This window comes from Sciurus carolinensis, chromosome 1 (genome assembly GCF_902686445.1).
Source record: "Sciurus carolinensis chromosome 1, mSciCar1.2, whole genome shotgun sequence".
Lineage (NCBI taxonomy): Eukaryota > Metazoa > Chordata > Mammalia > Rodentia > Sciuridae > Sciurus > Sciurus carolinensis.
The window spans coordinates 80,854,662-80,869,844 of NC_062213.1; positions in this window are offsets into that span (position 1 = coordinate 80,854,662).

Sequence of the window (15,183 nt, forward strand, 5' to 3'; positions counted from 1 at the left end):
ACAACCAAGCCAATACTGCAAAACTTCCTCAAAGATAAATTGCAGAGAGGAACCCAAAACCAAAATCCAAAACTCCTGAATAAAAGAAGATCTATATAGACTAATCAGCTAAATGAGAATCAAGACAGAATTAAGTATAACAAAAATTCAAAATGACAGAATACCGCAAACACATATCTGTAGTAACACTGAATATAAATGGTCTCGACTACCCAATTAAAACATAGATTAACAGAATGGATCAAAAAACAAGGTCCAACTATGTGCTATGTCAAGAGATTCATCTCATAGGTAAAGACACTATCTGAGAGTAAAAGGATGGAAAAATATTCCATGCAAATGGAGTTCAAAACCAAGCTGGAGTAGATATTTTCATATCTGACAAAACTAATTTCAAGCAAAAATTAATCAGAAAAGACAAAAAAGGCCATTACATACTGTTAAAGGGAACAACCCTATAATAAGATATGACAATAGTAAATACATATGTCCCAAATGTCAATGCACCCAGTTACATTAAAAATTTTAAAAAGACAACTTGACATTAAATCCCAGACAGATAGAAGTACAATAATACTGGATGATTTCACTTATAGACAGGCCATCAAAGCAACAATCAATAAAGATAGATTCAACCTAAGTAATACTATAAACCAAATGTACCTAGTTGATATCTACAAAATATTTCACTGTAAAACAATTGAATTCACCTTCTTCTCAGCAGCTCTTAGAACTTTTTGCTATATGGACCATATTTTAGGTCACAATATAAGTCTCAGAAAATACAAAAAATCAATATAATCCATGCATAATGGAATAAAACTGAAATCAACAATATGAAAAATAGTAGAAATCACCTAAATACATGAAGATTAAACAATACTCTTTTAAATGAAGAATGGATCAAAAAGAAATAAATAAAATTCTTAGAAACAAATGAAAACAAAGATACAAAATATCAAAATTTTAGGGGCAGTGTGGAAACAGTACCAAGAGGAAAATTTTTTGCATTGAGTGTTTACATTAAAAAAAAAGAGAGATATCAAATAAATAATGTTATGCTCCAGCCCCAAGCCTTAGAAAAAGAACTCCAAAGTCAGTAAAGACAAGAAATAATAAGAGATGAAGTTAATAAAACTGAGAATAAAGAGACACAGAATCCATGCAACAAAGAGTTGGTTCTTCTAAAAGATAAATAACATTAGTAAGCCCTTAGTCACTCTAACCAAATGAAAGAGAAGACCCATGTGAACAAAATTAGAGATGAAAAAGGAGATATTACCACAGACACATCTAAAATCCAGAGGATCATTAGAAACTATCTTGAAAATTTATACTCTAATAAACTGCAGAATATAGAAGACATTGACAGATTTTTTGACATCTGCAACTTAACCAAACTGAACCAGAAAGATATAGAAAAACCTAAACAGACAAATATCAAGTAATATAATTGAAACAGCAATTTAAAATCTGCCAACAAAGCAAAGCCCAGAACCAGATGGATTTTCAACAGAGTCCTACCAGATACTTAAAGAAGAACTAGGCCCTGCCTTTTTCAAATTAGTTCATGAAATTCAAAGGTATAGGAACACTCCCAAACACATTCTATGAAGCCAGTACAGGACTGATACTCAAACCAGACAAGGATCCAGCTAGGAAAGAAAACTATAGACTAATAACTCTGATGAACATAGATGCAAAAATACCCAATAAAATGTTATCAAATTGCATTCAAAAACATACTAAGAAGATAGTACACTAAGACCAAGTGGGCTTCATCCGAGGGATGCAAGTCTGATTCAACATATGCAAATCGATAAATGTAATTTATCACTTAAATAGAATTGAGAACAAGAGTCATATAATCATCTCAATAGATGCAGAAAAGACCTTTGAAAAAATGCAGCAACAATTCATGTTAAAAAAAAAAAAACAATGTGGAAACTAGGGATAGAAGCCACTTGCCTCAACATTATAAAGGCAACAATATACAACAAACCCATAGCTCATATCATACTGAATGGGAAAAAAACTGAAAGCTTTTCTTCTAAAATCGGCAACAAGACAAGGATGTCCTCTCTCACTTCTTCTATTCAATATAGTTCTTGAAACTCTAGCCAGGATAATCAGGCAAGAGAAGGAAAATAAAAGGATACAAATCAGAAAAGAAGAATTAAAACTATTACTATTTGCTGATGACATGATCCTATATTGAGAAAATCCAAAAATTCCACCAGAAGACTTCTAGAGTTGATATATGAATTTAGAATAGTAACAGGATATGAGATCAATATTAATACATCAATACATTTTTTATACTCCAACCAGGATTCAACTGAGAAAGAAATCAAGAAAGGAAAACCATCTACTTCACAATAACCTCAAAATATTAAATAACTGGGAGTGACTATGACCAAGGAGGTGAACAAGCTCTATTATGAAAACTAGAACACTGAAGAGAGAAATTGAAAAAGACCTCAGAAAATGGAAAGACCTCCCATGATCTGAGACAGGCAGAATTAATATTGTCAAAATGACCATACTACCAAAAGCAATATACAGAGTCAATGCAACCCCCATCAAAAATATCAGTGACATTCTTTACACAAAAACAGTCCTAAAATTTGTTTGGGAGAATAAGAGTCCTTAGAATAGCCAAAGCAATTCTCAACAAGTAAAGTGATATAGGAGACATCACAATACCTGATCTCAAAATATACTCCAGAGACATAGTATCAAAAACGGCATCATATTGGCATCAAAATAGTCATGAAGAACAATGGAACAATGGAATGGAACAGAATAGAAGACACAGTGACAAACCCAAAATTTTTACAGCCATCTGATACTTGACAATGGTGGCAAAAATATATGTTGGAGAAAAGACAGACTTTTTATTTATTAATTTTTCTGGTCCTGGGGATTGAACCTAGGGGTGCTTAACCACTGAGCACATCCCTAGTTCTTTTTTCATATTTTATTTAGAGACAGGTTCTCACTGAGTTGCTTAGGACCTCACTAAATTGCTAAGGCTGGCTTTTGAAATCATGAGCCTCCTGCCTCAGCCTCCCTCCCGAGCTGCTAGGATTATAGGCATGGGCAATTATGCCTGGCTGCTAGACTTTTAAAAAGTGATGCTTTTTAAATGGTGCTGGGAAAACTTGATGAATTTAGAACCCTATCTTTCATGCTGCACAAAAGTCAAAACAAAATGAATCAAAGATTTAGAAATTAGACCAGAAAATTGCAACTGCTAGAAGAAAACATAGGGTCAACACTATCATGGAAGTGCAGGCTCTGACTTCCTTAACAAGACCCAAGAAATAAAACCAAGAATCAATAGGAGAGATGCCATCAAATTTTTAAAATTCTGAACAGCAAAGGAAATGATTAAGAGAGTTAACAGAGAGACTACAGAATGGGAAAATATCTTTACCAGGCATTCCTCAGACAGGAGATTCATATCCAGAATATAAAAAGAATTCAAAAAACTCAATGCCAAAAAACAATAATCCAACTCCTCATTTTTCTCACCTTCTTATATCTAATAACAATACCTTCTAATGCAATGCTGCACAATACTTAAAATATGCTAGTAATGTCTGAAATTTTAATATATTTTTTCAGGTGTTAGTTTTAAGATGTTAAATTCTCTCAGGTTTTACCATCATAAATTTGCAAATAAAGATGATATACTCATCTTACAATAAAAAAAATCAATAAATGGACAAGAGGGCTGGGGATATAGCTCAGTTGGTAGAGTGCATGCCTTGCATGCACAAGACCCTGGGTTCAATCCCCAGTACCATTAAAAAATAAATAAATAAATGGACAAAAGAACTAAACAGAAACTTCCCAAAAGAAGAAACACAAATGGCCAAGAAATATATGAAAAATTATCTCTAGCAATCAGAGAAATGAAAATCAAAACTATACTAAGATTTCATCTCACTCCAGTCAGAATGGCAATTATCAAGAACAAGAATAATAAATGCCAGTGAGAATGTAGGGGAAAAGGTACACTTTTACATTGTTGGTAAGACTGAAAGTATAATCACTCTGGAAAGCAGTGTGTAGATGCCTTGAAAAATTAAGAATGGAACCACCATAGGACCCAACTATCCCACTCCTTGGTATTTATCCAAAAGTACTAAAATCAACACACTGTAGTAATACAGCCACTTCCATGTTTATAGCAGCACAATCCACAATAGCTAAACTATGGAATCAACCCAGTTGCCCATCAATAGATAAATGGATGAAGAAAATGTAGTATATATACACAATATAGTTTTACTTGGCCATGAAAAAGAATGAAATTAGTGGCATTTGCCAATGAATTGATGGGAATAAAAAGATTGAGGCTAAGTGAAATAAGACAGATTCCAAAAATCAAAGGATAGGTCAAATGTTTTCTCTCCTTTCTGGAAGCTAGAACAAAACAAAGAAAAGAAAGTGCTTGGAGAGGGGATTGGATATCATAATAGGGAAGATCAGTGGAATAGAAGAAAGAGAATAAGAGGGAGGGAGGGAGGAAAGGAAAAGAGAAGAAATAAGGAATGAATTTAACAAAACCATGTTATATTTATATGTAGAGGTACCAAAGTGAATTTTACCTTTTGCAATTGTAGAAGAAAGGAAATTCAGTAGAGCAGAGGCAGGAGTACAGGGAGAGGGAAGAGAGAAGGAAAGGAAGGGAAAGGGGATGGAAATCAAATGCCTTGCATGTATGATTTTGTCAAAATGAATCTGAATACTATGTATAATTATTATGCTCTAATGAAAAAAAAATATGTATTAAACTGTTCTCATGTTTAATTTCATTATCACGTTTCTCTCTCAACTCAGTTGTTAAAAAGAAAAAACCAATCCCGAATTGTTGCCAGAGTCACCCTTTTGTTTCAGAGGTCTCCTTTCATAAATTGCCTGCTATGTTTTGGTCTGAGCAAAACCTTCCTATTATTGGTATGTGTCATAATTATATGATATTTAAAAATTCAGAACAGAAAAATCAATTAAAACCAATAATTGATTATAAGATAGAAATATCCATTATTTGCACTATGTGGATAAAATAACACAAAGATGAAGCAAAGCATCCCTTTTGTTGAGTATAATGTTTCTGCTACTAATTTTTTTCTGGCCATGTTGAAAATAAATGTTGTATGGCAGGAAGATAAAGGATATAAGCCATCCCCATTATTTTATGAACATCTATTCCTCCCAGTAGGCCATAATTTCCTCTGTAGAAAGAACCAAAATATATTTATCTTGTATCCAAAGATGTAAGCTGGCATATCCTAAGCATTCAATTAGCTGATTGAATGAATTAATTATTTTCCCTAAAATATATAGAATTTTTTAAAAATTCTATGATATAAGGTTATTTACTATTTTCTCCTTGAATAGAATTAAAATGGAATAAAATTATAAGTAAAAATGAATCCTAGTTATGTAGAGTATTCTTCTAGATCCAGGCATAATGAACATTTACCTTGAAATACTTCTGAATTTCTGTGAAAGGTGATTCCCTCATTTTACCTCATACTCCCATTTGAATCAATAACAGCATTGATTCAGATTCACTGAAATAATATTAATCTTTTATTTAAAACTGACATTTTAAAATAGCAGGAGAATGTGTTCCAACATTTTCATTAAAAAGAAAGCCCCAAACCTAAAAAAAAAAAAAAAAGATTCAAAGAACTTAATGAGATAGACTATTTCTTGTCAATTTTAGTACCATCTAATGAGACTAGTTAGTGAAAGTCAGGTTTAAGAAAAGTCGTAAGGGAAAATTGAAATTCCAATGTAATGTCATTATGTACAAATACATTTATATTTTTGAAGAGCTATATATTTCAAGTCGAATGAGCTATCATATATAAAGCAGGTGGATGGTAAGTACATGTAAAATTTTCTTCCCTTACATTTTTTTATGCAGTTGTATAAATACAAAATGCAATTGCTCTTCCCAAGGGAAGGAAAAAAAATTTAGAGTTAAAAAACCCATCACAGATATTTTCTCTAACAGATATATTTTCTTAAAGGATAATGGATTAAAATTTTTCTATAAGTTGGCAAACCGACCTTTATTCTTGAGAGTCTATTTATATTTGATAGATCATCAATACCTAGGAATTTTCCGATACTTACAGAATGTTTTCTTTCTGAAAACTTCTCCTAATGAAATCACTTGAACACTTTCAATACATGCATTAAATGTCTGTGGAAGAGTTAAAAATTTTTGCACTGATATTTCAGAACCATCTTCCCAGAATTTCCAGGCATGAACTATAACTTGGAAATAATAAATATTCTACATAATAATGTGTAAGATTAATACAATTTATAATCTTAATACAACACATGGGAGTTCCTTTATAGGCCATTTCTGTTCTTACTTTTTTTTTTTTTTTTTTTTTTTTTTTTTTTTTTTTTTTTTTATTGTAAACAAATGGGATACATGTTGTTTCTCTATTTGTACATGGCGTAAAGGCATACCATTTGTGTAATCATAAATTTACATAGGGTAATGTTGTTTGATTCATTCTGCCATTTTTTCCCTTCCCCCCCTCCCCTCCCACCCTTCCCCTCCATCTATACAGTCCTTCCTTCCTCCATTCCTGCCCCCTCCCTAAACCCAACTCCAACCCCAACACTAACCCTTCCCACCCCCATTATGTGTCATCATCCACTTATTAGCGATATCATTCTTCCTTTGGTTTTTTGAGATTGGCTTATCTCACTTAGCATGATATTCTCCAGTTTCATCCATTTGCCTGCAAATGCCATAATTTTATCATTCTTTATGGCTGAGTAATATTCCATTGTATATATATACCACAGTTTCTTTATCCATTCATCAATTGAAGGGCATCTAGGTTGGTTCCACAATCTGGCTATTGTGAACTGGGCAGCTATGAACATTGATGTGGCTGTATCTCTGTAATATGCTGATTTTAAGTCCTTTGGGTATAGGCCAAGGAGTGGGATAGCTGGGTCAAATGGTGTTTCCATTCCAAGTTTTCTAAGGAATCTCCACACTGCTTTCCAGAGTGGCTGCACTAATTTGCAGCCCCACCAGCAATGTAAGAGTGTACCTTTCTCCCCACATCCTCTCCAACACCTGTTGTTGGTTGTATTCTTGATAATTGCCATTCTAATTGGGGTGAGATGGAATCTTAGGGTGGTTTTGATTTGCATTTCTCTTATTACTAGAGATGTTGAACATTTTTCCATATGTTTGTTGATTGCTTGTAGGTCTTCTTCTGTGAAGTGTCTATTCATTTCCTTAGCCCATTTGTCAATTGGATTATTTACATTCTTGGTGTAGAGTTTTTTGAGTTCTTTATAGATTCTGGAGATTAGCGCTCTATCTGAAGTATGATTGGCAAAGATTTTCTCCCACTCTGTAGGCTCTTTCTTTGCATTGCTGATAGTTTCCTTTGCTGAGAGAAAGCTTTTTAGTTTGAATCTATCCCAGTTATTAATTCTTGCTTTTATTTCTTGTGCTATGGGAGTCCTGTTGAGGAAGTCTGGTCCTAAGCCGACATGTTGAAGCTCTGGACCTACTTTTTCTTCTATAAGATGCAAGGTCTCTGGTCTGATTCCGAGATCCTTAATCCATTTTGAGTTTAGTTTTGTGCATGGTGAGAGATATGGGTTTAGTTTCATTCTGTTGCATATGGATTTCCAATTCTCCCAGCACCATTTGTTGAAGAGGCTATCTTTTCTCCATTGCATATTTTTGGCCCCTTTGTCTAGTATGAGAAAATTGTATTTATTTGGGTTTGTGTCCGTGTCCTCTATTCTGTACCATTGATCCACCTTTCTATTTTGGTACCAATACCATGCCGTTTTTGTTACTATTGCTTTGTAGTAGAGTTGAAGATCTGGTATTGCGATACCCCCTGCTTCACTCTTTCTGCCAAGGATTGCTTTAGCTATTCTGGGTTTTTTATTCTTCCAGATGAATTTCATAATTGCTTGCTCTATTTCTGTAAGGTACATCATTGGGATTTTAATTGGAATTGCATTGAATCTGTATAGCACTTTTGGTAGTATGGCCATTTTGACAATATTAATTCTTCCTATCCAAGAACATGGGAGATCTTTCCATCTTCTAAGGTTTTCTTGAATTTCTTTCTTTAGTGTTCTGTAGTTCTCATTGTAGAGGTCTTTCACCTCTTTTGTGAGATTGATTCCCAAATACTTTATTTTTTTCGAAGCTATTGTGAATGGGGTAGTTTTCCTAATTTCTCTTTCTGAAGATTCATCGCTTATATATAAAAATGCCTTCGATTTATGTGCATTGATCTTATATCCCGCTACTTTACTGAATTCACTGATGAGATCTAAAAGTTTTCTGGTGGAATTTCCTGGTTCCTCTAAGTATACAATCATATCATCAGCAAATAGGGATAGTTTGAGTTCTTCTTTTCCTATTCGTATCCCTTTGATTTCTTTGGTCTGTCTAATTGCTCTGGCTAGAGTTTCAAGGACGATATTGAATAGAAGTGGTGAAAGAGGGCATCCCTGCCTTGTTCCAGTTTTTAGAGGGAATGCTTTCAGTTTTTCACCATTAAGAATGATATTAGCCATGGGTTTAGCATAGATGGCCTTTACAATGTTAAGGAATGTTCCCACTATCCCTATTTTTTCTAGTGTTTTGAGCATGAAGGGGTGCTGTATTTTATCAAATGCTTTTTCTGCATCTATCGAAATAATCATGTGATTCTTGACTTTAAGTCTATTGATATGGTGAATGACATTTATTGATTTCCTGATGTTGAACCAACCTTGCATCCCTGGGATGAAACCCACTTGATCATGGTGCACTATCTTTTTAATATGTTTTTGTATGCGATTTGCTAAAATTTTGTTGAGAATTTTTGCGTCGATGTTCATTAAGGATATTGGTCTGAAATTTTCTTTCCTCGATGTGTCTCTGTCTGGTTTAGGAATCAGGGTAATATTGGCTTCATAGAATGAGTTTGGGAGAGTTCCCTCCTCTTCTATTTTCTGGAATACTTTGAGAAGTATTGGAATGAGTTCTTCTTTAAAAGTTTTGTAGAACTCGGCTGAGAACCCATCTGGTCCTGGACTTTTCTTTGTTGGTAGGCTTTTGATGACTTCTTCTATTTCATTACTTGAAATTGGTCTATTTAAATTGTGTATGTCCTCCTCGTTCAGTTTAGGCAATTCATATGTCTCTAGAAACCTGTTGATGTCTTCGAAATTTTCTATTTTGTTGGAGTATAGATTTTCAAAATAGCTTCTAATTATGTTTTGTATTTCGGTCGTGTCTGTTGTGATATTTCCTTGTTCATTCCGAATTTTAGTGATTTGGGTTTTCTCTCGTCTTCTCTTTGTTAGTGTGGCTAAAGGTTTATCAATTTTGTTTATTTTTTCGAAGAACCAACTATTTATTTTGTCAATTTTTTGTATTGTTTCTTTCGTTTCAATTTCGTTGATTTCAGCTCTCAGTTTAACTATTTCCTGTCTTCTACTACTTTTGGTGTTGGTCTGTTCTTCTTTTTCTAGGGCTTTGAGCTGTAGTGTTAGGTCATTTATTTTTTGAGTTTTACTTCTTTTATTAAATGCGCTACATGAAATAAATCTTCCTCTAAGTACCGCTTTCATAGTGTCCCAGAGATTTTGATATGTTGTTTCTTTGTTCTCGTTTACCTCTAAGAATTTTTTAATTTCCTTCCTAATATCTTCTGTTATCCATTCATCATATAGTAGCATATTGTTTAATCTCCAGGTGTTGGAGTAGTTTCTGTTTTTTACTCTTTCATTAATTTGTAACTTCAATCCATTATGATCTGATAGAATACAAGGTAGTGTCTCTATCTTCTTGTATTTGCTGACATTAGCTTTGTGGCATAATATATGGTCTATTTTAGAGAAGGATCCATGTGCTGCTGAGAAGAAAGTGTATTCGCTCTTGGTTGGATGGTATATTCTATAAATGTCTGTTAAGTCTAAATTATTGATTGTGTTATTGAGATCTATGGTTTCTTTGTTCAATTTTTGTTTGGAAGATCTGTCCAGTGGTGAAAGAGGCGTGTTAAAATCACCTAGTATTATTGTGTTATGGTCTATTTGGTTTCTAAAATTGAGAAGGATTTGTTTAACATACATGGATGAGCCACTGTTTGGGGCATAGACGTTTATGATTGTTATATCTTGCTGATTTATGCTTCCCTTAAGCAGTATGAAATGTCCTTCTTTATCCCTTCTAACTAACATTGGCTTGAAGTCCACATTATCTGAAATGAGGATGGATACTCCAGCTTTTTTGCTGAGCCCATGTGCATGGTATGTTTTTCCCCATCCTTTCACCTTTAGTCTATGGGTATCTCTTTCTATGAGGTGAGTCTCTTGCAGGCAACATATTGTTGGATCTTTCTTTTTAATCCAATCTGCCAGTCTATGTCTTTTGATTGATGAATTCAGGCCATTAACATTCAGGGTTATTATTGAGATATGATTTGTATTCCCGGTCATTTGGTTCATATTTAAAATTTTTGACACATCTTGGTTCCTCCTTTATTTGACAGTTCCTTTAGGATAATTCCTCCCTTTGCTGATTTGCTTCTTTGTTTTTTATCTCTTCCTCATGAAATATTTTGCTGAGAATGTTCTGTAATGCTGGCTTTCTTTTTGTAAATTCTTTTAGCTTTTGTTTATCGTGGAATGATCTTATTTCATCGTCAAATTTGAAGGTAAGTTTTGCTGGGTATAAGATTCTTGGTTGGCATCCATTTTCTTTCAGAGCTTGAAAAATGTTGTTCCAGGCCCTTCTAGCTTTTAGGGTCTGGATTGAAAAATCTGCTGATATCCGTATTGGCTTCCCCCTGAATGTAATTTGATTCTTTTCTCTCGCGGCCTTTAAAATTCTGTCTTTATTTTGTATGTTAGGTATTTTCATTATAATGTGCCTTGGTGTGGGTCTGTTGTAATTTTGTGTATTTGGAGTCCTATAAGCCTCTTGTACTTGATTTTCCATTTCATTCTTCAGATTTGGGAAATTTTCTGATATTATTTCTTCAAATAGATTGTTCATTCCTTTGGTTTGTTTCTCTGTGCCTTCCTCAATCCCAATAATTCTCAAATTTGGCCTTTTCATGATATCCCATAGTTCTTGGAGATTCTGTTCATGATTTCTCACCATCTTCTCTGTTTGTTCAACTTTGTTTTCGAGGTTAAATATTTTGTCTTCAATATCTGAAGTTCTGTCTTCCAGCTGTTCTATCCTATTGGTTGTGCTTTCTATGGAGTTCTTAATTTGGTTTATTGTTTCCTTCATTTCAAGGATTTCTGTTTGGTTTTTTTTCAATATCTCTAACTCTTTATTGAAATGATCTTTTGCTTCCTGAATTTGCTCTGTTAACTGTCGATTGGTGCGATCGTTCAATGCCTGCATTTGCTCTTTCATCTCATCGTTTGCTTCCCTAATCATTTTAATTATGTACATTCTGAACTCCCTTTCTGTCATTTCTTCTGCCATGCTGTCGTTGGATTTTATTGATGTAACATCTAGATTTGTTTGGGGCATTTTCTTCCCTTGTTTTCTCATATTGTTCAGGGATCAGTGGGTCATTAAGATATTGCAGATTTCCTCTATCAACTTATAATGTCCCTGAAGATTGCTAGTATATCCCCTCTTATCCTTCAGTAGCCTGAAGTGTTGGAGGAGGTTGATAATGCAGAGCTCCACGAAGAAGCTGCCTCTCTAGGGTGGTGACCCTCAGGTGGCGTATATTCCCTGCTAGTGGGCGGAGGTGCCTCCACTTGTTGACCAATGGTCATCCAACGGGGAAGTAGGCTGCGGGCTGAGGCAAGGCCTGTTTGTGCCTATGTCTCTGACTTTACTGTCCCTGTGGGAAAACCTCCCCTGGCCGGGAAGAGTCACTCGGTGGGGACGTCTCGCTAGTCAGTTGCCCTCCTAGAGGTTCCCCTCAATCTACAACTACCCCCTGGGCTGGGCTGTCTTCTTCTGCAACGATCCCAGGGGCCCGGACCTACGTCCTGGGCCTGGGAGCCTCACCCTTCGCAGGCGAGTCTCCTTAGGCTGCCTCTCCCAGAGAGTCTGCCCGCCGCCCTGGAAACTTCGCTCCGCCCCTAGGCGTGTCTCTGTGCGGCTCTTCCAGCAAGAAGCCACCTAGCTCCTGGGACCCTGCTCTGCACCAATCGCCTGGCTATGCAGCCCCTCCCCTGAGCCACCACCTGGAGCCCCGTACAATAGCTCCGAGACACAGAGACCCGCCACACACCTCCTCCTCCAGACAGCCGCCCGGTTTCCGACGCAGTCACTAGGAATCCAAACAACTCACTTCGGGTCTCCTCCTCCCGCCAACCACCCGTAGCCCTAGGCAGTCACTCCAAGTCCAAGTGACCCGCCCTGTTCCTCCTCCTCCTCCTTGGGGTAGCCGCCCAGGTGTTCAGGAGCGGTGGCTCCGAGACCAGGTGACTCACCACGCTCCTTCTCCAGGCAGGCCACCGGTGTTCCGGAGCGGTTGCTTTTAGTCCAATCAACTCACCACTCGCCTCCTCCTCTGGCAACCGCCTGTGGTTCTGATGCAGTCACTCACAGACTAAGCGTCCCACCGCTCTCCTCCTCCAGGCAGGCCACCAGTGTTCTGGGGCAGCTGCTCCGAGTTCAAACAGCTCGTCACGCAGCTCCTCCTTTGGCAACCGCCCGCAGCTCTGATGCAGTCACTCCCAGGTCAAACAACAAGCCACGCTCCTCCTCCTCCTCCGGGCAACCTCCCGGCACTCAGGAGCGCTAGCTCTGAGTTCAAACAGTTCACCACGCAACTCCTCCTCTGGCAACCGCCTGTGGATCTGATGCAGTCATTCCCAGACCAAGCGTCCCGCCGCGCTCCTCCTCTTCCTCCGGGCAGTCCCCCGGCGCTCAGGAGCGCCCACTCTGAGTTCAAACAGCTCACCACGCAGCTCCTCCTCTGGCAACTGCCCGTGGCTCTGATGCAGTCACTCCTAGACCCAAGCGACCCGCCGGGCCTCTCCTCCTCCTCCGGGCAACCCCCCGGTGTTCGGAAGTGGTCACTCTGGGTCCAAACAGCTCCCCACGCTGCTCCTCCCCAGGCAGCCGCCCGGAGCCCCAGCGGCTGCTCGAGTCCAAGCGCTATGCTGAGCCGCCTCCTCTACGATGATCCCAGTTGTCCGTGTTTACCGCTCCAGTGGGGGGAGGGGCGTCTCGCTGAGCAACTCCACTTCACAAATTCCCTGCGTTCCGGGGCTACCGCCCCATCCGGGACGCCTCCCCAACAGGAGAGACTCACCCGGCAGCTTTGAGTTGGTCCCAAGTCTCTCACTATCTCCTCTTTTGAATCTTGCGTCCTGGAGCAGCGTGAAATGCAGCCGCCCTCTAGTCCGCCATCTTGGCCCGCCTGTTCTTACTTTTTATTGCTTTTGAAATCGGCAGAGAAGTTCAATGAGGATATGTTCTGAGAAATGGAGAACTAGATAATTTTGTCACTTTGTGAAAATTGTAGACTGTACTTACACAAACTAAGATGCCATGATTGTATTAGGCAATGTAATTTTATGGGACTGCCATAGTATATGAAAGTTCATTGTTGTGGTTGAAGCAGTTATTTGGCACCTAACTGTATATTAAAATGGATAAAGTAGGCTAAGCAAACTGCAAAGGGAAATGTCAAAAACATTTTGCCCTCAATATTTCTCCCTCATCTCTTTTTCCTCCTCCTGGAGTTCTACCCCAAAACTTAAGAAAAAGTGGGATCAGTGACATTGATTGCATGCTGGAGAAAGGCACAGATGGCTGGTTGAGCAGGAAGGATTTTATGCATCAGCCAGCAGAACTCTGTCTCAGGCTGAGTTTCCCAGGAAACAGAATCTAAGGAGATTTGTGTGCAAAAGATCACTAGGGGTTTGCCTTGTGATCTGCAGTTCTCAGGAGTGAGGAAAGCAGAAATAGGCAAAGAGAGAAGCTGAAATTGGATGCAGCTGTAGCAAAGGCCTCAGCCACCCCTGGGCAGTGGGTAGGGTTAAAGCTCTTCTCCAGGACCAGAGAATGGAGCTTTCATCAAATAGCTGTGTGATCTTAGCACATCACCCTCAATATCTACCCCATTTTCTGACACTTTAAAGTTTTATCACCATGCATGGCTTCGTCCTAATTGAATCTTATTTTCTTTTTTGTAAAATAGAGAAACTGGAAAAGACTAGTAGCTCCAAAACTGGTTTATCCTTCAGAATCATCCAAGCATGCTTCCCAAGGAAACAGATATGCTGAGTGGTTAGGAAGAAATTCTGAAATGATAGATCTGAAGGATGATGGTCGGAAGAGTGTGGGACTGGTTAAGTCATTTTTAACAAATGCTGTGGATGAATCTGATGCATTCTTCCAAACTAGCATCCAATCCTTCTCCAACCTCTTTGTAATTTAACATACCAAGCATTGCAGGCACATAAAAATAGTAATAAATTCTGGCTGTTTAGTCAAATATTGCTGAATAGGGTTGTCTTTGATGTTTTAGCTTCCATTTGTTCCATATATCAGTCCAATTCTGAATTAGAAACAGAAAATTTACTTTCTCCTTATACCCACACCAGATTTACAAAAACACAGATGAAGTTTATAACAAAGACATTTTGAAGTAATCAATAAGCTTTTATTTGTGTGAAAGATGAAAATTTTAAGATATAAAAATTTTCACATCCTCTAAAAGATGACCAATAATTTCTCAGTTCAATTTGTGAACAGAAGCAATTTTTGGCACAATTTGTCTATTTCTTATTACAATGGAAAGTGTCAGAATTATAGCATTTTATATCTGAACTTGCAAAGTAATTCATACAAGAGGAGTAGCATGTTTCTTCCTTTTCTGTCACTGTGATTTCACAATTACCTGCCAGTTTCAGGGAGAAAATTTGTCAAGAAAATGGAAGAACATAAAACCTTAAAAACATTCCTTTAACAGATATTTCATTTATGTAGAAGAATAGATAAAACTATTTCCTATTCAAAACAACACTGTCATGAATAAAACCAATTATACTCTGAAAAGGAAATAACTCTCAAAATAGTTACACATTTAAATTGAGTTACCCTATAAAGGCAGGCTGTAAAAGCTTTTTAAAAACACACATAATCAACCTAATACCTACCTTTTAGGAAAATGT